Here is a 27,171-nt window from a genome sequence, read left to right as displayed (position 1 = left end):
CGTGTAAAGCGCTACAGAGTATATTAGTGCTCTATAAAGATTATTATATTATTGCTATTTTGCAAGTGAGTTGGATGCAATTTGAAACCAATGATAAAAAAATTTGATACATTTAGAAACTTTTGCGACTTTGCAGGTTGTAATGTGATACCATAGAAAATGAATAGATGCAATGTTGCAGTGCGACACTGATTTCTGTCGCTGTATAGCCCTAGTATTAAAAACCCAGTTAGTAATCAAATAGAATAGGTTCTGCTTTGCACGACTGATACTTTGTAGCCACCATATGTTGCATTGTTTTCTTCCCATTGCCTGTAGCATCAACCTTTTACATTGAAGTTTCCATTGTCATTTTCCCAATGCCACAAAGAGTTAAAGGACAACAATTCTGAACATGACACAGAAGATATGCCTGCAGCAGTTTAATGAGGGGAGGATTTGACACATGGATGGGATGGTGGGGGTAGTACATACTAGGCTTCCACCCAATCTGAAGCACCTGGGTGTCTGGTTACTGCTTCCCTGCTGATCATGAGTCCTGTACACAGGGTGCTGCCTGTATATAGCTGCTGACTAGTGCAGGTAAGACCATTGCTTTGTCTTGGAGTCGGATTTTGTTTTTACTATAGTGCATGCTTTGCTGTTGTTCTGAACTGTGGTTTTCTTGCATTCTTTCATAAGACCACACGGTGATGTATGTGATATTTTGCAATCTGAGCTCAGTGCAAGCTCAAATATGGTCTGTGCAATTCTGGTAAGGAGGGGGAAGGGAATGCATTTGCAAAATTACAGACACACAATCTAATGCGCCCCCTATAGACCTACAGTAGAGGCATTTATTGCAATATGTTCTAATGTGAACCCTCTTTGTGGGTGTTTGCAAAATTGTTGCAGCTTCCATTTTTGGGATATGTTCACACTAGGTTTAGTGATGTAGATTTAGAAGGGGGTCTGCTTCAAAATAAATCCAATTTAGAAATTCCTTGGGAACATATGTTTTTCATTGAAAACTTTGAAATCCACAATATTATTCTGCGACTTGAAAGTCAATTTGAAATCCACGAGGTTGGTCAATCAATTTCCACTGCAGGCGAGTGTGTGGTTGAAGTTTTATAAAGTCTCGTGTACAGGGAGGAGCTGAGCACAAAGATCTGCAGGACTGTTTACAGTCTGTGGCTGCCATACCAGAGCTCTGTGAACTTCCTCCTACCTGTCTGCATTACCAGCTCCTTTTGTGATCAGTAGGCCCAGCATGGCTTTTATTGCTGGGCCTACTAATCAGAAGAAATGCCAGCATGTAGGAGGATGATCACAGGGCTCTACTCTAGTCCATCACCCAGGGACTACCAACATCGCTGGTGGTAAAATCTTTTTGCCCACCTGTAATCTATACACATTTGATAGCTGTTGGCTGAATTATCACTCGACCATTCCTGTGAGGAACCCTGCCAGACTGATTTAAAGGGAATCTGTCAGCAGGTTTTTGCCAACTAATCTGAGAGCAGCATGATGAAGAAAAAGAGACCCTGATTCCAGCGATGTAACTTACTGAGCTGTGTAGTGTAGATTTTAGGCCGGGGCCACGCGGTGCACTAGTGCAATGCTCGCATGACACTCGGCTCGCGCTGGCAGCGCAGCAGGAGCCGAGTGTCATGCTAGTATCCCTGCGACTGAGGTCCGACTGTGCGAGCGGACCTCAGCTGCGGGGGGCGGACCGGCACGGAGGAGGGGCGGGCCAGTGCTAAGGAGGGAGGGATTTCTCTCCCTCTCTCCTCCGTAGCCGGCTATTGCGATTCTCACTCTGCACGCATGGTACATCGGTGTACTACGAGTGCAGTGCGATTTTTCTCTCACCCCATTCACTTGAATGGGTGCAAGAGAAAAGATTCTCACATTACAATCGCAGCATGCTGCAATTGTTTTCTCGGTCCGATTAGGGCTGAGAAAATAATCGCTCATGTGCGCTGACACACAGGCTAGAATTGGTCCGAGTGGAATGCGATGTTTTAACGCACCCCACTCGCACTGATTTTTTTTCGCCGTGTGGCTTAAGGCTACATGCGCACGCTGCTTCTTTTTCGTGTTCACAAACTGCAGCCAAAACTGCACCTTGTCAGAGAGAGCCTGGAAATGTCACAAAAAATGTAGGTGCTTTTTTGGTGCATTTTTGCTGCTTTTTTGGTGCGTTTTTGGCTGCAGTTTTGTCAACAATTGTTTCATGTATTTTTCAGTTCAAACAAGCCCATAAAGCTTGTTGAATTGAAAAAAAAAAATTAGAAATAAATAAATAAATAATTAAAAAAAACTGGCGTGCGGTTCCCCCCAATTTTAATGCCAGCCAGATAAAGCCATACGGCTGAAGGCTGGTATTCTCAGGATGGGGAGCCCCATGTCATGGGGAGCCCCCCAGCCTAACAATATCAGCCAACAGCCGCCCAGAATTGCCGCATACATTAGATGCGACAGTTCTGGGACTGTACCCGGCTCTTCCCGATTTGCCCTGGTGCGTTGGCAAATCGGGGTAATAAGGAGTTATTGGCAGCCCATAGCTGCCACTAAGTCCTAGATTAATCATGTCAGGCGTCTATGAGACACCCTCCATGATTAATCTGTAAATTACAGTAAATAAACACACACACACACCCGAAAAATCCTTTATTAGAAATAAAAAACACAAACAAATTCCCTCATTACCAATTTATTAACCCCGACAAACCCTCCATGTCCGGCGTAATCCAGGATGCTCCAGCGTCGCATCCAGCGCTGCTGCATGGAGGTGACCGGAGAAGCAGCAGACACCGCCGCTCCGGTCACCTCCACGCAGCTAATGAAGACAGCCGTGCGATCAGCTGAGCTGTCACCGAGGTGACCCGCGGCCACCACTGAATCCAGCGGTGGCCGCGAGTAACCTCAGTGACAGCTCAGCTGATCGCGCTACTGCGTGGAGCCGGCAGGAGCGTGGAGGACGGGACTTTCAGCGGCGGCGGTGGCAGTGAGAGGGGTCCATCATCTCCCCTGTGCGTGCACGCTGGGGACAGCGGTACTTCGGGGAACACATGGAGGACGGGACGGGACCACTTGCCTGACCTCACTTCCTGACAAATCACCTGCGTTTTTGCTAGCAAAAACGCAGGTAAAAGGCAGGTAAAATGCACCACTTGTGATTAGCATGCATTTTTCCTGCGTTTTTGATGCCCTCATTGATTTCAATGGGTGACAAATGTTGACAAAAACGCAGGAAAGAATGAACATGGTGCATTTTTTTTGTCACAAACTTTTGACAAAAAAAACGCTGACAAATAAACTGCAATGTGCGCATAGCAAATCTGACTTCCCATAGACTTTGCTGGGAAGTCAGATGTCAGAAAGTTCTGCTGACAAAACTGCAGCCAAAAAAGCAGCAAAAAAGCAGGAAAAAAAGCAGCGTGCGCATGTAGCCTAAGGTGGCTTTACACACTGCAACATCGCAAACGACATCGCTGTAACGTCACCGGTTTTGTGACGTTACAGCGACCTCCCCAGTGACATTGCAGTGTGTGAAACACATCAGCGACCTGGCCCCTGCTGTGAAGTTGTGATCGCTACAAATCGTTCAGGACCATTCCTAGGTCCTTTGTTTCCCGCTGTGCAGCATGATCGCTAGAAAGTTTCAGTGTGTAAAGGGGACTTTACAGCGACTTCCCTTTCAAAAAGCTGCTTTACAACATCCCCAACAACCAGCTAGGTCGTTCTGCAGGTCCGGATCGCTGTTGCGTCGTTGGCCAGGTTTGGCTGTTTGAGAGCTCACCAGAGATTTTGTAGCGATCCTGGCCAGGTTGGGATCGCTGGTGGGATCGCTAGAAAGTTTCAGTGTGTAAACCCAACTTTTGGCCTTATAAAATCACTGTTTACTTAGCAGGAGATTATCATTAGAGGACTACTGGCGTGCTGCCAGATAGTCCAGCACATGCATAAGCTTGTTATAACCCTGCTCTAGTTTCAAATACCTGCTTATATTGTTCTCAGATGAGGGAGCAAAAACCTAGTGACACATTCCCTTTAAGGCTATGTACACCCAGCATTTTTAGAGCAGCCAAGTATTCCTAGGCAGAGCCACTTCAGGAAAATACCAGCGACTTTCTTGGCATCTTTTACTTTGTTCTGTTAAAGAGAACCTGTCAACACGATCTTGTAATGTAAAGACATGGCTGTACTGATGCCTTTTAATATTGATTAAATTGATGCCTTTTGATGAAGAAATCTGCTTTGTGGTTCTTCTTCATTTACCATTTGTCTTTTTCTGGAAATTAGATGCATGAGGCTGGACTGTATATTAATCTTTTCCTCCCTGTCTATGATTCCTTGACCCCCTCCGCCTGCCTCCTCTATTTGAAATCTCAGCAGTAGCCAGTCATTCACAGACTGGAAGGGCCGGGGGCAGCATTTTTGCAGCAGAAATGCATTAAAAACATCTGCAGATTTTCTTCAATTAATGCAATATTATGGAGAAAATCTGCACATAAACCCTTAAGGGGGCTTTACACGGTAGCGATATCTGTAGCAATTTCTAGCGATATCAAGCGTGTAAGCACCCGCCCCCGTCGCGCATGCGATTGTTTGTGATAGCTGCCATAGCGAACATTATCGCTACGGCAGCGTCACACATACTTACCTGGTCGGCGTCGTCGCTGTGACTGCCGAACAATCCCTCCTTCAAGGGGGAGGGACGTTCGGCATCACAGCAACGTCACCGCAACGTCACTAAGCGGCCAGCCAATCAAAGTGGAGGGGCGGAGATGAGCAGGACGTAACATCCCGCCCACCTCCTTCCTTCCGCATTGCGGCCGGCGACAGGTAAGGAGACGTTCCTCGCTCCTGCGGTGTCACACATAGCGATGTGTGCTGCCGCATGAGCGATGAACCACCTGGATAAATAACCCTTACCGATTTTTGAGTTTGGGACGACCTCTCAATGGGGAACGATTTTCACCAGTTTTGAGGTCGCTAGTCAGTGTCACACGCTGCGATATCGTTAATGACGCGGGATGTGCGTCACTAACAACTTGACCCCGACGATAAAACATTAACGATATCGTAGCGTGCAAAGCCCCCTTTAGTGTACACACGAGAAATTGACATGCACCACACGACAGTTTATACGGATGCAAGGATCGCACTCAGCGCAATGTTATTCAATGTGGCAGTATGCAAGGATCACACACAGAGCAATGTTATTCAATGAGGCAGTATGCAAGGATCGCACTCAGAGCAATGTTATTCAATGAGGCAGTATGCAAGGATCACACTCAGAGCAATGTTATTCAATGTGGCAGTATGCAAGGATCGCACTCAGAGCAATGTTATTCAATGTGGCAGTATGCAAGGATCGCACTCAGAGCAATGTTATTCAATGAGGCAGTATGCAAGGATCGCACTCAGAGCAATGTTATTCAATGAGGCAGTATGCAAGGATCGCACTCAGAGCAATGTTATTCAATGTGGCAGTATGCAAGGATCGCATTCAGAGCAATGTTATTCAATGAGGCAGTATGCAAGGATCGCATTCAGAGCAATGTTATTCAATGAGGCAGTATGCAAGGATCGCACTCAGAGCAATGTTATTCAATGTGGCAGTATGCAAGGATCGCACTCAGAGCAATGTTATTCAATGTGGCAGTATGCAAGGATCGCACTCAGCAATGTTATTCAATGAGGCCTAAAACACACTTCCGCATAAAAAACGTCCGTGTGACACGGTCCGTTTTTCGGGTTCGTGTTCCGTTTTTTTGGGGCGTTTCTCCGGTACGTATGGCATCCGTGTGATGGCGTATGCGAGCCGTGTGTACGTGTAAAACGTCCGTGTTTGTGTGTAAAATGCCCGTGTATGTGTACGTGGAATGTCTGTGTGGAATGTCCGTTTGTGTGATGCACAAAGTCGTTGATACATGTCGGCTGACAGCAGACAGAGTTGCGCGATGAGAATGAACTCAGGTGAACTTCACCCGACTTCATTGTCATGCCGCGGCTCTGTCTGTGTGCCGCGTACTGATTAGCGGTCACCTGTGAAGGATTCACCAGTGACCGCTAATCCCCCGAGTGATCATTTGATTAATGAGCGGCCGGCATATTCAATCTCGTATTCCCTGGTTTCCCCACCCACAGACGCCTGTGATTGGTTGCAGTCAGACACGCCCCCCACGCTGAATGACAGGTGTCCGGTGGGCGTGTCTATACTGTGCAGTAAAATAAAGAAATAATTAAAAAAAAACGGCGTGCGGTCCCCCCAATTTTAATACCAGCCAGATAAAGCCATACGGCTGAAGGCTGGTATTCTCAGGATGGGGAGCCCCACGTTATGGGGAGCCCCCCAGCCTAACAATATCAGTCAGCAGCCACCCAGAATTGCCGCATACATTATATGCGACAGTTCTGGGACTGTACCCGGCTCTTCCCGATTTGCCCTGGTGCATTGGCATTCGGGGTAATAAGGAGTTAATGGCAGCCCATAGCTGTCAATAAGTCCTAGATTAATCATGTCAGGCGTCTCCCCGAGATACCTTCCATGATTAATCTGTAAATTACAGTAAATAAACACACACACCCGAACAATCCTTTACTAGAAAAAAAACACCCTAAAAAATTGCCTTGTTCACCAATTTTATAAGCCCGAAAAAGCCCTCCATGTCCGACGTTATCCAGGATGGTCCAGCGTCACATCCAGCTGTGCTGCATGAAGGTGACCGGAGCTGCAGAAGACACCGCGCCTCCTGTCAGCTCCACGCAGCTAATGAAGGGAATAGCGCGATCAGCTGAGCTGTCACTGAGGTTACTCGCGGCCAACGCTGAATACAGCTGATCGCGCTATTCCCTTCATTAGCTGCGTGGAGGTGACACGAGCGGCGGTGTCTTCTGCAGCTCCGGTCACCTTCATGCAGCACAGCTGGATGCGACGCTGGACCATCCTGGATTACGCCGGACATGGAGGACTTTTTCGGGCTTATAAAATTGGTGAACAAGGCAATTTGTTAGTGGGTTTTTTTTTTTCTAATAAAGGATTGTTCGGGTGTGTGTTTATTTACTGTAATTTACAGATTAATCATGGAAGGTATCTCGGGGAGACGCCTGACATGATTAATCTAGGATTTATTGGCAGCTATGGGCTGCCAAAAACTCCTTATTACCCCGAATGCCAATGCACCAGGGCAAATCGGGAAGAGCCGGGTACAGTCCCAGAACTGTCGCATATAATGTATGTGGCAATTCTGGGTGGCTGCTGACTGATATTGTTAGGCTGGGGGGCTCCCCATAACGTGGGGCTCCCCATCCTGAGAATACCAGCCTTCAACTGTATGGCTTTATCTGGCTGGTATTAAAATTGGGGGGGACCGCACGCCGTTTTTTTAAATTATTTATTTATTTATTTTACTGCACAGTATAGACACGCCCACCGGCTGCTGTGATTGGGTGCAGTGAGACACCTGTCACTCAGCGTGGGGGGCGTGTCTGACTGCAACCAATCACAGGCGTCAGTGGGTGGGGAAAGCAGGGAATACGAGATTGATTAATGAGCGGCCAGCATATTCAAAGTAATTGTTGCCGCGTATTCTCTGCACAGCTGTTCCTCGCCGCGCTGGTGATCGGGGAGCGGTATGAGCCGGGGGAAGAAACAGACCGAGCGACAATGTAAGTATGACTGAGAACAGCAGAAAAAAAGGTAAGTATACTTAATTTAATTTAATAAGAAACAAAAAATAAGATCGCTAGTGTAAAAACGCACACGCCCGAAACGTGCTGAACACGGACATACTCCGTCTGCGGTCCGTGCAGGCACGGACCCATAGACTTTAGCGGGTCCGTGCCTGCGTGCTGCCGGCCAAAAACGGACATGTTGTCCGTGTAGAAAAGCGCACACACGTACTTATCACACGGACACACGTTCCGTGTGATTTTACGTGTGTATGCCATCTACCATTGAATAATATGGGTCTCCATGTGTACGTGTATCTGGTACGTGCAAATACGTACCGCACACGTACAAAAAAAAGGATGTGTGTTGCGGGTCTGAGGCAGTATGAAAGGATCGCACTCAGAGCAATGTTATTCAATGAGGCAGTATGCAAGGATCGCACTCAGAGCAATGTTATTCAATGAGGCAGTATGCAAGGATCGCACTCAGAGCAATGTTATTCAATGTGGCAGTATGCAAGGATCGCACTCAGCGCAATGTTATTCAATGAGGCAGTATGCAAGGATCACACTCAGAGCAATGTTATTCAATGTGGCAGTATGCAAGGATCACACTCAGCGCAATGTTATTCAATGAGGCAGTATGCAAGGATCACACTCAGAGCAATGTTATTCAATGAGGCAGTATGCAAGGATCACACTCAGAGCAATGTTATTCAATGAGGCAGTATGCAAGGATCACACTCAGCGCAATGTTATTCAATGAGGCAGTATGCAAGGATCGCACTCAGACCAATGTTATTCAATGAGGCAGTATGCAAGGATCGCACTCAGACCAATGTTATTCAATGAGGCAGTATGCAAGGATCGCACTCAGAGCAATGTTATTCAATGAGGCAGTATGCAAGGATCGCACTCAGAGCAATGTTATTCAATGAGGCAGTATGCAAGGATCACACTCAGAGCAATGTTATTCAATGAGGCAGTATGCAAGGATCGCACTCAGAGCAATGTTATTCAATGAGGCAGTATGCAAGGATCACACTCAGAGCAATGTTATTCAATGAGGCAGTATGCAAGGATCACACTCAGACCAATGTTATTCAATGAGGCAGTATGCAAGGATCGCACTCAGACCAATGTTATTCAATGAGGCAGTATGCAAGGATCGCACTCAGAGCAATGTTATTCAATGAGGCAGTATGCAAGGATCGCACTCAGAGCAATGTTATTCAATGAGGCAGTATGCAAGGATCGCACTCAGAGCAATGTTATTCAATGAGGCAGTATGCAAGGATCGCACTCAGCACAATGTTATTCAATGAGGCAGTATGCAAGGATCGCACTCAGAGCAATGTTATTCAATGAGGCAGTATGCAAGGATCGCACTCAGAGCAATGTTATTCAATGAGGCAGTATGCAAGGATCGCACTCAGCGCAATGTTATTCAATGAGGCAGTATGCAAGGATCGCACTCAGAGCAATGTTATTCAATGAGGCAGTATGCAAGGATCGCACTCAGATCAATGTGATTTAGTGAGGCAGGATGCAAGTCATAGGTAAAAAATTGCAGCAGGCACCACTTGCCTCTGTAAATCAGATCGTACTCGGCCATTGAATTCTATGGATCCATTAAAAAAAATTGGATAGCACTCTGATATAATTTTTACTCTTGCCAATATCCCATTAAATACAGGTAGCTCGATATTTTTTTTTTTTTTTTTTTGTGGGGGGTGGGGTGGTAAAGTTTAGAAAATTGATGTTTAACATATATCCAAAGGTGAGACTACCCTCTTGGCCTGCGGCTATGGTCCTCCATAGATTATGAGATGATTGGTTTTTGCAGATTTTCCTCTTTTTCTGCTCAGTCTTAGAGCATGTTACCATAATAGGGAAGGCACTTAACAGCAAGCTGAGCGTGAAGTAATAAAGACCAAGAAAACACATTCCGCCGCGCCGCTGGAAGCATTTATAGGTAGAGAGATTTATTTATAAAATGCAAAAAAGAAAAGTTAGAAATATTGCCGTAATTATGAAGAAACCTTTTAATCCCGCACAAGCGAGCAGAGTTCCATTATGTAACCCCGCAGGAAAACACGGCAGGGAACCCCCCTCAGAGAATGCGTGGACAAAAGCGTGCAATCAGCTGATTGGAGGGATTAGGAGTAACGTCAGACTGGTAAACCCTGTTATTTTATTCTTCAGATTTGCCATCCCCCACAATATATGGCATTACCTCATATGTACTGGCAGCTGAAGACTTCCGCTCCATTCTGGGGCTCTAGTAGGCACCTGTCGCGGGCGGGGAAGAGGGTGTCAGCACACTACGCTCACCCCCTTCTGCTCGGGTCCGGCGGCCGCTGCTCAGTGGTGGCTCGAGCCGTAGGCCGGATCCTGGGGGTTTCTCGAGCGGCACTCCTCGCCCGTGAGTGAAGGGGGTTTGTTGGGTGTGGGGATTGTTTATTGTCCGTGACGCCACCCACGGTTGTGGTGATTTCACCACCGCTGCTCTATATGGGGATCCCGGGGATGGTGATGCGGAGCAGCCAGGTGTTGTGTTGCCCCTCCGTGGGTAGGGGTTGGTGATCCCGGGGCTCGGTGATGAGATGGGAGATGCAGGGCCTGGTGGGCGCAGGGACGCGGGGGCAGCGCTGTGCCTTGCGGCACTGTGGTACTCACTCAGCCTGAGACGTTGACACAGTTTTACAGTAAACCACACGGCTGGAAAGACGGTTCCCACGGACGGCTGCACTTGCTCTCCCAGTAGGTGACGGTGATGTCCCTTTTTCTTGCACCTTTGTTTCTGTGTTGGTAGCGATGGGTTCCCACCGGTAACCCGCTCCCCGGCTTCAAGCTGGACCGGAGGAGCTCTACTCTTTGCCCGCAGGCGCTGGCCCTGAGAAACTGGTGCCTTGGCGGTGGCGGTGTTTCTGCTACAATGGTTGGGCTGTTGCCTTCAATCGGGACTTGGTTGTTGGGGGATCTACGTCCCCTTCACTGACGGATTTGGCAAATTATGGCGACTCCTAGCCTTGCCGGGGTCCGAGAGGCCCCTGCCCTGGTGCTGACTGTCCTTTGGTACACTGCTCCAGACCACCGGGCCACTACCCGTCCGCGGTCCTTCCAGGAACTTCCAAACGGTCCCCCTCCAGACAGTCACCGCCGTTGCTGACCTTGATGACCCTGTCCTGCACACAGCTGGACTCTCTTCAGGCTTTCTTTTCTGTCACCTTTCGCCTTCCTTCAACTTCTCCTACTCCTCCTTTACCACTTCCACTTTTACTTCACTTTCACTTAGCTGTTTACTCCTTCACTCCCCTAACTAGACTTCACTCGAGCCCTGCCTGGGGTAATCTGCTGGGTTTTCCCGCCTCCAGAGCTGTGTACTCCTCGGTGGGCGGAGTCAACCGCCTGGCCCACCCCCTGGTGTGAACATCAGCCCCTGGAGGAAGGCAACAAGGATTTTTGTTTAGCTTTGGTGTTCCTAACTGGGATGTAGGGTGTAGTGGTGTGATGACCTGTGACCCCTGGCTTGCCCAGGGCGTCACACACCTATTACAGGGGTGTAGTGCTGCGCTGTGGGTGTGCTGTCTATGCAACTTAGCATTGTGACTGTTTTGGGGGTGCAAAGTGTGAACCAGAAATTGGGGCACTTTTTATTTTGGTAGTTAATCACCCTATCAAGCCTCTTAAAGGGAACCTGTCAGGTGCAATATGCCCCCAGGACCACGAGCAGTTCTGGGTGCATATTGCTAATCCCTGCCTAACCGTCCCTGTATACACTAGCATAGATAAAGAGATCTTTAGAAAAAGTATTTCTAAAGATCCTTTATGATATGCTAATGAGCGCAGGGACAAGTCTCAAAGGTGTTAGTTCCTGTGCTCATTCTGCCTTCTTAGGTGCGCTAACATGCCAATCAATTCCCATTGCCCTGCATCATGATCGGCAGTGACATGCGTACCTGTGTCTGTTGCACCACCTCAGACTTCGGGTTTACGGTCAGTGTGCATGATCAGAATGCTCGGCACTTCCGTTCATGCGCACTATGAAGCCAGGTGTATGTGTCTCGGCTTCAGAGAGTTCTAGTCCGCATGACCGGAAGTGCTGGGACTTCTGATCATGTGCACTGACCCTAAGCCCAGCATTCTGAGGTGGTGCAATGGAGACATAAGTACGCTCGTCATTGCCATTGATGATGCAAGGCAATAGACATTAAATAACATGTTAGCGCGCCCTTGTGGGTGCGCTAACATGCTAAGAGGGCAGAATGAGCGCAGGAACTAACGCCCTTGCGACTAGTCCCTGCGCTCATTAGCATATCATAAAGGATGTTTACAAATACTTTTTCTAAAGATCTCTTTATCTATGCTACTAGATGCAGGGATTAGAAATATGCACCCAAAACTGCTCATAGTTCTGGGTGCATACTACACCTGACGAGTTCCCTTTAAAAGGAACTTGTCAGGTCCAATTTGCACCCAGGACCATGAGCAATTCTGGGTGCATATTGCTAATCCCTGCCTATCCGTCCCTGTATACACTAGCATAGATAAAGAGATCTTTAGAAAAAAAATCCTTTATGATATGCTAATAAGCGCAGGGACTAGTCCCAAGGGCATTGCTTCCCTTGCTAATCAGTCCCATTATCATGATAATACGCCCCTGTGGGCGTGCTAACATGTTAATGCACACGCATACTCAGAAGATGATCTCGCTCACCTCTCCACTGCCATCGTGATCCGACGCTGGATTTCGGCTCCGTGCGCATGATCTTGGAGTTTGGGTCATGCGCACTAATTCAGTTTGAAGCCCGTACGCGTACACCCGGCTTCATAGTGCAGATGACTGAACCTCTGGGGTCATGCACACTGAGCCGGTAATCCAGCGTTGGACGGTGATGGCAGCGGAGAGGTGAGTGTTGTTAGATCATCCTCTGACTGCGTGTTCATTAGCATGATAGTACGCCCACAGGGGCGTACTAACATGCTAATGGGGCCGACTAGCAAGGGAAGCAATGCCCTTGGGACTAGTCCCTGAGCTCATTAGCATATGATAAAAGATCTTTAGAAATACTTTTTCTAAAGATCTCTTTATCTATGCTAGTGTATACAGGGACTGTTAGGCAGGGAATAGCGATATACACCCAGAACTGCTTGTGGTTCTGGGTGCATATTGCACCTGACAGGTTCCCTTTAAAGGGTCTCTGTCACCAGGTTTTTGCCTTCTAATCTGAGAACAGAATGATAAAGGAAAACAGACCCTGATTGCAGTGATGTGTCACTTACTGAGCTGCTTAGTGTAGCTTTTATAGAAACACTGTTTAATTAGCAGTAGATTATCATTAGAGGACTACTTGGTGAGCTGCAGGTAGTCCAGCAGCTGCATAAGCTCATTATAACCTTTCTCTACATTCAAATAAGGGCTAGATCTGCAGCAGAGGAAACATTTTTTATCAAAATGACAGCAAACAGCTCAGTAAGTGACACATTGCTGGAATCAGGTTCTCTGTCTCCACATTATGCTGCTCTCAGATGAGGTAGCAAAAGCCTGATGACGGAGTCCCTTTTAATAGAATGTTTATATATGCAATGTGCACAACATTTATCTTGCAATTCATGGCATAATGCGGGTATTATGCACTCAGCCTGGCCAATATGTGGTACTGTGATAATATTTATTATAGCCGAATGATCTAAAGTGTTTATCTGGCACTGTACATCACATTGTGTTTTAGTAGGAGGGCACGGATTACCGTATTTACAGTATCTTCAGAAAATCATGTTGGTACCATATTTTGGTATAAAACCCCCCATGTATTTGTTTTTGTCTACCACTAAAATCACCGTAAAGTACTTTGCTTTATATCATAGCTGGATATATCAACTGCCTGAAAAAACTATATATGGGTTTTGGATTTAGGGGCAATGTTTTCTGGTATGTTGCAAGGACGTGTGTGCCGCCCCTGCAGCGGTCAACCGCTCGGATCCGGGGGTCGCTGCTGTGGCTCGAGGGTCTCTGGACCCAGGGGTCACTTCAAATGAAAAGTGGGTATTTACAGGGGATAAGATTTCCTGACACCACCCGTGGTTCGCGGTAAGGGGAGTACCGCCGCTGCCGATGGGAGTAACCGGGGGAGATGGAGCGGGGCAGCCAGATGATGTTCCATCCACGGATAGGGGATGTGGCGCCCTGGCCTAGCCAGGTCGTCACAGATAACATACAAACACCCCTCACCCCCACTAGACAGGGACACCAGCCAAACAAAAATCCTTGTTGCCTGCCTCCAGTGTCTGATGTCCACACCAGGTGGGGCGGAGCTAAGTGGTTGGCCCCACCCAACGAGGAGTTCACAGGCCTGGAGGCGGGAAAAGTGACAGTAGTTTAGTGTTGGAGTTTGAGGAGTAAACATTTGGGTGTCTGGGTTTGTGGCCCAGACACTGACCGCAAGGTTGGCAGACGGTGGTGGCCGTCTGCAGGAGTGGTGGAGCAACGCGGAACCGTAGGACTGGGGTCAGGCGACGGCCCGCCGGTACCGACCGGGGAGCGAAGTGAAGCCAGCACACACACAGGCAGAGCCATCTGACCCCGACCAGGCTTGGAGCCGCCGACAATAGTCAGATCCAAATGTGACTGGAACCCCAGGGGTTTCACAACAGCAAAAGTCCCGATTGAAGGCAACAGCCCACACCGTGAGGGTATACAGCTACCGCCTAAGGCTAGAGACCCAAGGGCCAGCGTCTGCGGGCAAACGGGCTCCTCCGGTACCCATACACCAGGGAGCGGACTACCATTGGGAATCCATAGTAGTCAGAAAGAGAACATCAAGGTGCAGGGAAAGACAGCCGCCATCACCTCTCCGGGGGGAAGCACTGCAGCCGGCTGCGGGACCCGTCCATCCAGCCATTTGGTTTACCGAGGACTTTGTACCTTTCTTGCTGAGTGAGTACACCCGTGCCATCCGGCACCGCGCCGCGCTGTCCCTGCAACCCTGCACCTCACCAACCCTGCCTCCCCGTCACAACATCACCGGGCCCCGGGACCACCGACCCCTACCCACGGAGGGGGAAAACAACATCCCAGCTGCTCCTTACCATCGCTCCCGGGATCCCCGTCATCAGCAGCGGTGGTGCCTATCTTCACCACGACCCGTGGGTGGCGTCACTGACTAAATCCCCCAAACCAACCACCCCTTTCACTCACGGGCGAGGAGCACCGCTCGAGTCCACAGATCCGGCCCACAACTCGAGCCACCGAGCAGCCGCAGCAGCACCGGACCCGAGCGTTAGCGAGAGCGCAGCAGCGACGGCGTCCTCCCCGCCCGTGATAACTTGGCGTCACGAACAGGATTGAACCCCTCTACTTACCAGTAGCCGAAAATTTTGAAGCGCCGCCATCTTGGTGCGAAAATCTCCCGCTCGAGCATCTTCTCCGAGCAGGGAAGGTGCGAAAGTGGAGCCCCATCCCCAACAAACGGAAGTGCTGAAGAGTACCAAGGGGGCGCGAGAGTGTGTCTGCCTGATGTAGCCGAGGCTATAAAAGCAGGGACGCCAGGACTCTGCCAGCAATTGGTTCCTGGAACAAGGCCACGTATGATGTCCCGTCCGTCCAGCACCGCGGAAATCCCCGAGCACACGCCAGGAACAGCGGCGTGGGTGGAAGTCCGGACCGCACAGATGTGCTGCCGCCTTCAAGCCCAGGTCCGGTTCTTGATGGAGCGCTGGGTGGCTGAGATGGAGGAAGTAGCAGCGGCCGTTCGGAGACGTGAGGTGGAGACAGAGTTGGAGGAGCGGGTAAGCGACCCGTGCCCCTATGTCCAAGAAGGACCGGCCGCTGCGACTGAGGGGCCCGGCCTGCGCCCTCTCACCCTCCTGCTTACCCCGCCATCCGTACCGGCTGCTGTTGCCCCTCCGCTCGGTCCGCTACCCCCAACACCGGTAGCGGAAGCCAACCCGTCCGCCCTAGAGGACCGGCCTGGGGGCGTTGTTCGGGAACGGTCTGTGTCCCTTTCGCTACCGTGGAAGGCCCCGCGGGAAGTAGCCGTCCGCGACAAGGAGCCATCGGCCCCGGAAGGGGCCGCACCTGAAGCCGTCCCGGCTCCGGCAGTCCGCCCGGCCGTGGAAGAACCGGCCGCTGCTGGTCCGAAGGCTCAACTGGGGAGGTTAGCAAGCCCTGAGTCCCCCGCCTCGGCTGAGGCTGCGCCGGGCCGCAACTGCAAAGCCGCAGTCCAGGCCATGTCACCGCAGGACCCCCACGAGAGAGAACCGGTGGTGGCCGGTGTGGGTGCGGTCCAGCGGGGCCCGACCTGGGCGCAGGGGTCTGCCAACGCCCCACACTGGGACAGGGAACCAAACCCGTTGGGCCGGGAGATCGCCGCTAGAGAGCAGCAGAGGGCCGAAGTGCTGGCGAGGGTGATCCAAGAGAAAGATGCACTCCGTCATGCCGCCTTTCGGGTGCGGGGCCCAGTGTACGAGGGTCAAGTCCGGCAGTTCGACCAAAGAAGGGGGTTTGGCTTCATCTATGAGCCGGGCCTGGAGGCCGAAGTATTCGTGGCCCGCCGTGATGTCAATTCAGACCTTCCCACGGGCCATCCAGGTCGTGATCTACTGCCGGGCGACCTAGTGACTTACACCCGCCACTGCGGAGAGAGGGGCTGGTTCGCCCTGGATGTAAAGCAGAGGAAGAGCCGTAGTGAGCAGACGTGGCCCCAGCCCCCTCCTCCATCAAGCCGTCCGGATATGGAGCAGGAAGAGGTCCTGGAGGATTATGACCTCAAGTAGTGGCAGCGGTTCGCCGTTGCAAGCAGTTGTCCCCCGTTGGGACCCTCAGCAGTTTAAATGAATGACGGTAAATCAAACCGAAGCTTCACCTGATTGACTGTGTGATTATTCCGGCCGTTGCCGGCAAGTTGTCCCCGGAGGGACCCTGTGTGTTTTAGAACCTGCATGAGAGACTACTCATGGACATGGCCGAGAACTGGCAGGCCACCCACGAACTGGTGGGCATGTAAATAGTTTTATGGGATGGAAACCGTTGCCGCCTCCGGAGAGGCAGATTGGAGGAAGGGCCCGCAGCAGAGCAGGCTGGGGCCCGGCCACCACCAGAACCGGTGGCCATCCTCCGGGGGTCAGGGGTCCCCCAAGGACGTGGGGTCCCCTGAAGTGACAGCCGGGTGCAAGTAACCGTACCCGTTCCCGCTCGGGCAGCCTGAACCTGGACTGGGGTCAAGGGGTGCTGCCCACTTCTTAGGGGCAGCATCAGGGCTAGGTTGCTTGGGTGGGAGAGCGTAAGACATCCGTCCGTCCGTCCGTTATTATTAAAAATGTTTTTGTTTATATGTGCAACGTTTAAGTGTCCTCACAAGAAATGCTTATGTTTGAAATGTTTTATATGTTATTTATATCTTTTTACAGTTGAAAAATAAAACCGGTGATGGACGGGCAGCCCGCAGACGGTCTGCATTTCACCAAGGGGTAATGTGGCGCCCTGGCCTAGCCAGGTCGTCACAGATAACATACAAACACTCCCCACCCCCACTAGATAGGGACACCAGCCAAACAAAAATCCTTGTTGCCTCCCTCCTGTGTCTGATGTCCACACCAGGTGGGGCGGAGCTAAGCGGTTGGTCCCACCCACCGAGGAGTTCACAGGCCTGGAGGCGGGAAAAGTGCCAGTAGTTTAGTGTTGGAGTTTGAGGAGTGAGGAGTAAACATTTGGGTGTCTGGGTTTGTGGCCCAGACACTGACCGCAAGGTTGGCAGACGGTGGTGGCCGTCTGCAGGAGTGGTGGAGCAACGTGGAACCGTAGGACTGGGGTCGGGCGACGGCCCGCCGGTACCGACCGGGGAGCGAAGTGAAGCCAGCACACACAGGCAGGGCCATCGGACCCCGACCAGGCTTGGAGCCGCCGACAATAGTCAGATCCGAATGTGACTGGAACCCCAGGGGTTTCACAACAGCAAAAGTCCCGATTGAAGGCAACAGCCCACACCGTGAGGGTATACCGCTACCGCCTAAGGCTAGAGACCCAAGGGCCAGCGTCTGCGGGCAAACGGGCTCCTCCGGTACCCATACACCGGGGAGCGGACTACCGTTGGGAATCCATAGTAGTCAGAAAGAGAACATCAAGGTTCTCTTGAAAAAAATATAGTTCTACCTCTGTACAAGTCACTAGTGCGACCGCACTTAGAATACTGTGTACAATTCTGGTCACCGATATATAAGAGGGACATAGCTGAACTGGAGAGGGTGCAGAGAAGAGCGACCAAGATTATTAGAGGAATGGGTGGGCTACAATACCAAGACAGGTTATTACACTTGGGGTTATTTAGTCTGGAAAAACGAAGGCTTAGGGGGGATCTAATCACAATGTATAAATATATGAGGGGACAGTACAGAGACCTTTCCATAGATCTTTTTACACCTAGGCCTGCGACTGGAACACGGGGGCATCCGCTACGTCTTGAGGAAAGAAGGTTTAATCATAATCACAGACGAGGATTCTTTACTGTACGAGCAGTGAGACTATGGAACTCTCTGCCGCATGATGTTGTAATGAGTGATTCACTACTAACATTTAAGCAGAGCCTGGATGCCTTTCTTGAAAAATTTAATATTACCAGTTATGTATATTAGATTTTATGACAGGGTGTTGATCCAGGGAACTAGTCTGATTGCCGGATGTGGAGTCAGGAAGGACATTTTTTCCCCATTGGAACTTGTTTGTCACATTCAGGTTTTTTTTTTTTGCCTTCCTCTGGATCAACATGTGAGGCTACGGGTTGAACTAGATGGACTTAGAGTCTCCCTTCAACCTTAAAAACTATGAAAACTATGAAACTATAAGGTGCAGGGAAAGACAGCCGCCATCACCTGTCTAGGGGGAAGCACTGCAGCCGGCTGCGAGACCCGTCCATTCAGCCGTTTGGTTTACCGAGGACTTTGTACCTTTCTTGCTGAGTGAGTACACCCGTGCCATCCGGCACCGCGCCGCGCTGTCCCTGCAACCCTGCTCCTCACCGACCCTGCCTCCCCGTCACAACATCACCGGGCCCCGGGACCACCGACCCCTACCCACGGAGGGGAAAACAACATCCCAGCTGCTCCTTACCATCGCTCCCGGGATTCCCGTCATCAGCAGCGATGGTGCCTATCTTCACCACGACCCGTGGGTGGCGTCACGGACTAAATCCCCCAAACCAACCACCCCTTTCACTCACGGGCGAGGAGCACCGCTCGAGTCCCCGGATCCGGCCCACCGCTCGAGCCACCGAGCAGCCGCAGCAGCGCCGGACCCGAGCGTTAGCAAGAGCGCAGCAGCGACGGCGTCCTCCCCGCCCGCGACAGGGAGGCCCCGGGACTCTGTATGGTGGTGTTGGGGAGCGTTGTGCAGATTGGAAGCAGGGGAGGACAGCGTACTCACTCAGGCAGTGTTGGTGATGATGCGGCCACAAAGCAGATTCTGACAACAAGGTGAACCAATTCTCTGGGTGCCGCTGCCTTCTTGGGGGAGGCCGTCCGGGTATCCATCCCCTACAGTACTGCCGGGTGGTCCGGAGCCTGCCTCCGTGCACAAATTAGAAGTGTTCTGGTGGCCTGTTGGCATAAAGCTGTCCGGACCCAGCTCTCTACTGATTGTAGTGGAGCTGTGCTCTCAAGGGCTTTCTGTGGGCTGCTTGGGTTGGAAAGCCCTATCCTCCTCGTTGCGCTAGTGCCCCTGATCTCTGAGCTTCTTGAGGACAGTCCATAAAGTCACTATCCTCCGCAGGTTAATTGCCGGGTTGCCTACAGCTACTCCCCGACCTAGGGTCCAGGACCCCGGCGCGCTTTCGGTCCCGGACCGGTTATTAGACTCAGATGCCTCCCGTCCTCCACGACCGGGTCCAGGCACCCAACCTCAATACCCTGCGACCGGGTCTCCAACTCCTCCAATCCCAGACCACCGTCTACGACCCAACCTCTCACTCCCAGGGAGCCACACACTCCCCCAAACGCCTCACTACTTGAGGGCTAAGGCTAGTTTCACACTTGCGTTGAACGGCATCCGTTGCATTGCGGTGTGTGATGGATGCAACGGATGCGTTGCATATAGTGGCACATCGGATGCAACGGATCGTACAAAACAACGAAAAACTTTTTTTTTTTTTCTTCTTTACAGTTTTACCGGCAGCAGACTATTGTGAACGATCAGCTGATCACCCGGCTGCCGGGCGCTCAGCTGATCGCTCTCAATAGCCGGCTGCCGGGCGCTCAGCTGATCGCTCTCAATAGCCGACTGCCGGGCGCTCAGCTGATCGCTCTCAATAGCCGGCTGCCGGGCGCTCAGCTGATCGCTCTCAATAGCCGACTGCCGGGCGCTCAGCTGATCGCTCTCAATAGCCGACTGCCGGGCGCTCAGCTGATCGCTCTCAATAGCCGACTGCCGGGCGCTCAGCTGATCGCTCTCAATAGCCGGCTGCCGGGCGCTCAGCTGATCGCTCTCAATAGCCGGCTGCCGGGCGCTCAGCTGATCGCTCTCAATAGCCGGCTGCCGGGCGCTCAGCTGATCGCTCTCAATAGCTGGCGGCCGGCCGCTCAGCTGAGCGCTCTCACGTGCCGGCCGCTCAGCTGAGCGCTCTCACATGCCGGCGGCCAGGTGCTCAGCTGAACGTTCGGCCACGGAGAGACAAAATAAAGTTTCTGTGATTTAAAAAAAAAAAATTAGCATGCGCAGTGAAAAATAAAGGTTTCCACCGCTCAAAAAAAGTTACATGCTGCGTTGCTTCTGCCCGACAGATGCAACGCAGCGTTGGGCAGCGGAAGCAACTCAGGCCCTTTTGGCACAATCCGTCTTCCATACAAGTCTATGGGAAACAGCGGAATCCGTTAACGGATTCCGCTGTTTTCCAAAAGGGCGGATTGTGACAGAAGGAAAAAAAACGCAAGTGTGAAAGTGCCCTAACTCTGTTCTGCTCTACTTCCCTCCCAGCAGTCTGCCTGACCCCTAGGTATTCCAGATCAGCAGCTCTGTGGTGTGAGGTGTGGTTGGGATTTGGATGCTGATGGAGGCAGTACCATAGTTTGGGAACCCAGAACCATGAGGGGTTGAATACTGCACCAAGGATAGGAAGTGCAGTACCCTGTGACGCCCTGACTAGTCCAGGGGCGTCACACGTGAGCTTTACATTTTTTAATTCTTTGCATTCCAAAACTTGTATGTTTTTTAGAAAGCAACATTCTCATTCTCAATGCAAGCAAATATAGAGTAAGCAGCAAAAAAAAACCAAAACGATGATGACATGAGCTGATGCATAACAAAGAGGTTTATAGAGGAAAATATACACTACAGCCCCTATGAACGACACCACTTTGCTTCCACATTTGGTTGTGTGCAGTGATACACATCTTAGTATTACTAATCATACTGAACCACCAGAGAAGACAAGTAGAAGATCCCGAATTGCTCAGCAACCTGCACTTAATCTACCCTCTTCCAAAATCCACAAAAGGTAGGAGAATGGTCCCCACCTATGTAAATACATTTAGAAAGAGGGTTGGTTTTTTTTTTTTGTTTTTTTTTTTTTTTTGAAGAGGACAAAAATCTGAGTTCTCCTTTAATCAGGGGAAAACCGCCCGTGATTCTGCTAGTAATATTTTTTCCATTTTTGTGGTTTATATCCTTAAACTTGCGGTTTGTTTTGTCATTTGGTTTTGCATATTAGTTCCTCATTAAAATGTGCTTCTTTAAAGGAAACCTGTAAAGACAATTTTACTAGTCAAACTAGTGGTAAGGCTTTATAGGTCATAGAACAATAAAAATGATACCTCTGGTGTAGTAATCTAATGTACCGGTGCAGGGAAATCAAGCGCTGAAGCCATATGCTAATTATCCTGACACTCTGGAGTACATGCACACCCCTTATACACTTCCAGGATCATTTGTATATGACTTCAAAGCTTTATGTCTGAGTGCTGGCACACCGGATCACTACAAAGCAGATATAATTCTTATTATTACACTACGACCTACACAGCCAAACAACTAGTTTTATTAGTAGAATGGCCCTGAAAAGTTCCCTTTTAACTTTCAAAGGGGGGAAAGTGTAATAAAAGTGTTCCATCTAATATACAGTTAGGTCCAGAAATATTTGGACAGTGACACAATTTTGGCGAGTTGGGCTCTGCATGCCACCACATTGGATTTGAAATGAAACCTCTACAACAGAATTCAAGTGCAGATTGTAACGTTTAATTTGAAGGTTTGAACAAAAATATCTGATAGAAATTGTAGGAATTGTCACATTTCTTTACAAACACTCCACATTTTAGGAGGTCAAAAGAAATTGGACAAATAAACCAAACCCAAACAAAATATTTTTATTTTCAATATTTTGTTGCGAATCCTTTGGAGGCAATCACTGCCTTAAGTCTGGAACCCATGGACATCACCAAACGCTGGGTTTCCTCCTTCTTAATGCTTTGCCAGGCCTTTACAGCCGCAGCCTTCAGGTCTTGCTTGTTTGTGGGTCTTTCCGTCTTAAGTCTGGATTTGAGCAAGTGAAATGCATGATCAATTGGGTTAAGATCTGGTGATTGACTTGGCCATTGCAGAATGTTCCACTTTTTTGCACTCATGAACTCCTGGGTAGCTTTGGCTGTATGCTTGGGGTCATTGTCCATCTGTACTATGAAGCGCCGTCCGATCAACTTTGCGGCATTTGGCTGAATCTGGGCTGAAAGTATATCCCGGTACACTTCAGAATTCATCCGGCTACTCTTGTCTGCTGTTATGTCATCAATAAACACAAGTGACCCAGTGCCATTGAAAGCCATGCATGCCCATGCCATCACGTTGCCTCCACCATGTTTTACAGAGGATGTGGTGTGCCTTGGATCATGTGCCGTTCCCTTTCTTCTCCAAACTTTTTTCTTCCCATCATTCTGGTACAGGTTGATCTTTGTCTCATCTGTCCATAGAATACTTTTCCAGAACTGAGCTGGCTTCATGAGGTGTTTTTCAGCAAATGTAACTCTGGCCTGTCTATTTTTGGAATTGATGAATGGTTTGCATCTAGATGTGAACCCTTTGTATTTACTTTCATGGAGTCTTCTCTTTACTGTTGACTTAGAGACAGATACACCTACTTCACTGAGAGTGTTCTGGACGTCAGTTGATGTTGTGAACGGGTTCTTCTTCACCAAAGAAAGTATGCGGCGATCATCCACCACTGTTGTCATCCGTGGACGCCCAGGCCTTTTTGAGTTCCCAAGCTCACCAGTCAATTCCTTTTTCTCAGAATGTACCCGACTGTTGATTTTGCTACTCCAAGCATGTCTGCTATCTCTCTGATGGATTTTTTTCTTTTTTTTCAGCCTCAGGATGTTCTGCTTCACCTCAATTGAGAGTTACTTAGACCGCATGTTGTCTGGTCACAGCAACAACTTCCAAATGCAAAACCACACACCTGTAATCAACCCCAGACCTTTTAACTAATTCATTGATTACAGGTTAACGAGGGAGACGCCTTCAGAGTTAATTGCAGCCCTTAGAGTCCCTTGTCCAATTACTTTTGGTCCCTTGAAAAAGATGAGGCTATGCATTACAGAGCTATGATTCCTAAACCCTTTCTCCGATTTGGATGTGAAAACTCTCATATTGCAGCTGGGAGTGTGCACTTTCAGCCCATATTACATATAGAATTGTATTTCTGAACATGTTTTTGTAAACAGCTAAAATAACAAAACTTGTGTCACTGTCCAAATATTTCTGGACCTAACTGTATAAAGGTGTGTGTGTGTGTGTGTGTGTGTGTGTGTGTGTCCGGGACTGGCACACACAATTTTGCACGCTCACACGTCTGGACCCCGAGAGCGTCATAGGCTATGTTGTGAGGCGAAATTTTAACCCCGCACGTTCCAATTTACCAATCAATTTTGCCCCTATCTACATAATGGGGGAAAAAGTGAAACGGAAAGTGTATCCGCACCGTCGCATTTACAATCACGAAATTTTGCACAGACACCTCATGTGACCCAGGGAACGTCGTAGACTGTTTTGACAGGAAAATGTAATCCTGCGCTTTACAGTTACTCTCCAAAAACATGCCTCCATTAAAGTATATGGAGCCTGGAACTACAGGTTATTAGTAGGAGCTGTGAGTGGTTGCTATAGGAACAAAAGACATTCATAGTATAAGAAGCTTATATGTGAGGTAATAAGATGTCGGTGGGGAGACAGACAGACAGACATGCAGACAGGGACAGAGACCGGGAAGGAGGAGACAGCCAGAGAGACAGACAAAGATATGGGGAAAGACACAGACCTTGATATAGTCAGACGGGGAAAGAGACAGAGAAATAGAGACAGACAAGGAAAGAGACAGACAGAGACAGGCAGACAGGGAAAGAGACAGACAGGAAAAGACACAGACAAAGAGACAGATGGGGAAAGAAACAGAGAGATAGAGACAGACAAAGAAAGAGACAGAGCACATTACTTGGCCAATTTAGTTAAATCTGTGTGGAATATCTGTGGTGTTGAAATATATGTTGTGAAATGCTTCTATTAGCTTAGTTTTTGCCTTTTAATAGAAATGTAATTATTTGTTTTGTGGTTTTTGTGTGCACAATACATTTTTGTTAATACATTCTATTTTGCTAACAGCAGTTATTAACCCGGGCGAAGCAGGGTAGTACAGCTAGTCTAATATATAAAGCTCAGTGTATGTATGTGTGTATGTCCACTAAAGGAATTTGCACCGTCGCATTTACAATCACGAAATTTTGCACTGACGCCTCATGTGACTCATGGAAGGTCATAGACTATGTTTTGATGGGAAAATTTAACCCCGTGCTTTAGTTACTCTCCAAAATTCTGCCTCCATTAAACTGAATGTAGGTGGGAGCTACAGGCTATTAATAGCAACTGTCAGTGGTTGCTATAGGAACAAAATAAACTGTTAAGGCTACTTTACACACTGCGATATCTGTCCCGATATCGCTAGTGTGGGTACCCGCCCCCATCTGTTGCGCGACACGGGCAAATCGCTGCCCGTGTCGCACAACAGCCGTCACACCCGTCACACATACATACCTGTCCGGCGACGTCGCTGTGACGGGCGAACCGCCTCCTTTCTAAGGGGGCGGTCCGTGCGGCGTCACAGCGACGTCACTGAACCGCCGCCCAATAACAGCGGAGGGGCGGAGCTGAGCGGGACGTAACATCCCGCCCACCTCCTTCCTCATAGCGGCCGGGAGGCAGGTAAGGGGAGCTTCCTCGTTCCTGCGGCGTCACACGCAGCGATGTTTGCTGCCGCAGGAACGAGGAACAACCTCGTTACTGCTGCAGTAACGAGATTTGAGAATGGACCCCCGTGTCGCCGATTAGCGATTTTGCACGTTTTTGCAACGATGCAAAATCGCTTATCGGTGTCACACGCAACGGCATTGCTAATGCGGCCGGATGTGCGTCACGAATTCCGTGACCCCAACGACTCCGCATTAGCGATGTCGCAGCGTGTAAAGGCCGCTTTAGTATAAGAAGCTTATGTGTGAGGTACTATGATGCCGATGGAGAGACAGAGAGAGACAGACAGAGACAGCCAGGGAAAGAGACAGCCGGGGAAAGAGACAGACAGACACACACATAGAGACAGACACAGAGATGGAGACAGACTGATACAAATACAGACAGAGAGATACAGACAGACAGACATAGACACAGACAGTCAAGGAAAGAGACAGACAGACAGACAGCGACACACAGACATCGACATAGACACAGACAGACAAAGAAAGACACAGACAGCGACTGGGAGAGAGACGGAGACAGTTACTATCCTGGGCAACACCGAGTACTACAGCTAGTAACTTTATAAAAGCTGACCGCCACGTAGGCTAATTATCTGTGTGGCTCAGATGAGCGTCCTCCTTTTCTGCTCCTGTCACACCACACCCCCCCCCCCCCACTGTTCGCTGTCCTCCTTTTTTGACTAACGTGATGACGCTGCCGTCTTCATCCACGTTGCTCTTCCAAATCTTGCGCCTGTACAGTTAGGTCCGCTTGTGCAGGCACAGTTCGCTCTACTATATCGTGGGCAGAGCAGAAAACATAGCTGCCCTCACGCGCGCCTGTGAGCTCATAGGCAGGCACGAGGATTAGGTTGGGTACGAGGATGACGCGGTGACGCCATGCACAGCGCCGACCATAATCTTGCGCCTGCGCAAATAGCTCATCAGCGCGCGCGAAGGCAGCTATGTTTTCTGCTCTGCCCGCGATATGACAGAGTGAACTGCGCCTGCACGAGCGGACATGACTGCAAAGGCGCGAGATCTGAAAGTGTCATCACTGAGGCGTCATCCCGTCAATCAAGAACGGAGGACGGCGAACAGCGACAGGAGGGGGGACAGGAGCAGAAAAAGAGGACGCCCATCTGAGCCACACAGGTCATTAGCATACGTATTGATCATGTTTTATAAAGTTATTTTTGGGGTGTGCAAGGGTAGTCAGGGAACAAGGTGCACCTTCATACAATGCAGCTCTGGAGCTGCAGAAGGTGACACTTTTAGTTTAATAGTGGAAAAACTGGTGACAGGTTCCATTCAACACACAGTAGGTTATTGTATTACTGTAGACCTTTACTTCCTCCCTGCTGAAAGAGAGAGGGACATTTTAGAGGTTTTCTAGGTTTTCAATAGTGATGACCTATCAAGATGCTTAGGAAAAGTCATGAAGACTAAAGGGTAGTTTACACGCTGCGGTATCGCTATCGATCTCGCTTTTGAGCGTACCCGCACCCGTCTGTTGTGTGTCACGGGCATATCGCTGCCCGTGGCGCACCACATCGCTTACACCGGTCACACGGACTTACCTTCCCTGCGACGTCGCTGTGTCTGGCGAACCGCCTCCTTTCTAAGGGGGCGGTACGTGCGGCGGCACACGGCAGCCGTCCAATAGAAGCAGAGGGGCGGAGATGAGCGGGACGAACATCCCGCCCACCTCCTTCCTTCCTCATTGCGGCCGGCCTCAGGTACGAGGTTGTTGCTCGTTCCTGCGGTGTCACACACAGCGATTTGTGCTGCCGCAGGAACAACAAACAACCTCGCTACTGAATAGACAACGATTTTTGGTAAGTGAACAACGTCTCACAGACCAACGATTTTTGCCTCTTTTGCTATCGTTTAAGGTCGCTCATACGTGTTACACGCTGCGACGTCGCTAACTGCGCCGGATATGCGTCACACCGTGACCCCCGACGATATATGGTTAGCGATGTTGCAGCGTGTAAATGGCCCTTTAGTCTATGTGCACACGTGGCTTTTTTTTTTCTTTGCATTTTTCCTTGCTTCGTTAATCAATAAGGGCAAGGAAAAAGCATCTAAGCACAGTCTATGAGAATGGTGACTTGCTGTGCACACGCTGCTGCTTTTTTCCTTGCAGATTTTGTAGGTGAAAAAAAGAAGCAGCATGTGAATTGTTTCTGCGTTTTTGTCTGTGTTTCTCTAATCCCCTGCAATGCTTTATCAGTACAG

The 27,171-nt window shown here is 49.6% G+C and overlaps 1 protein-coding gene across 1 annotated transcript in view; it reads left to right on the top strand.

Moving 5' to 3' along the window:
- The first annotated feature begins 495 nt into the window (after window positions 1-495).
- Window positions 496-27,171, top strand: part of LOC142251126 (G-protein coupled receptor 4-like) — a 66,666-nt gene continuing 39,990 nt past the window's right edge. The window contains exon 1 of the mRNA XM_075323646.1: window positions 496-582. The gene's annotated coding sequence lies outside the window, so the exon portion shown is untranslated. The remainder of the gene's footprint in view (window positions 583-27,171) is intronic.

This window comes from Anomaloglossus baeobatrachus, chromosome 9 (genome assembly GCF_048569485.1).
Source record: "Anomaloglossus baeobatrachus isolate aAnoBae1 chromosome 9, aAnoBae1.hap1, whole genome shotgun sequence".
Taxonomy (NCBI): Eukaryota; Metazoa; Chordata; class Amphibia; order Anura; family Aromobatidae; genus Anomaloglossus; species Anomaloglossus baeobatrachus.
This window is presented reverse-complemented; position numbering and strand designations above follow the sequence as displayed.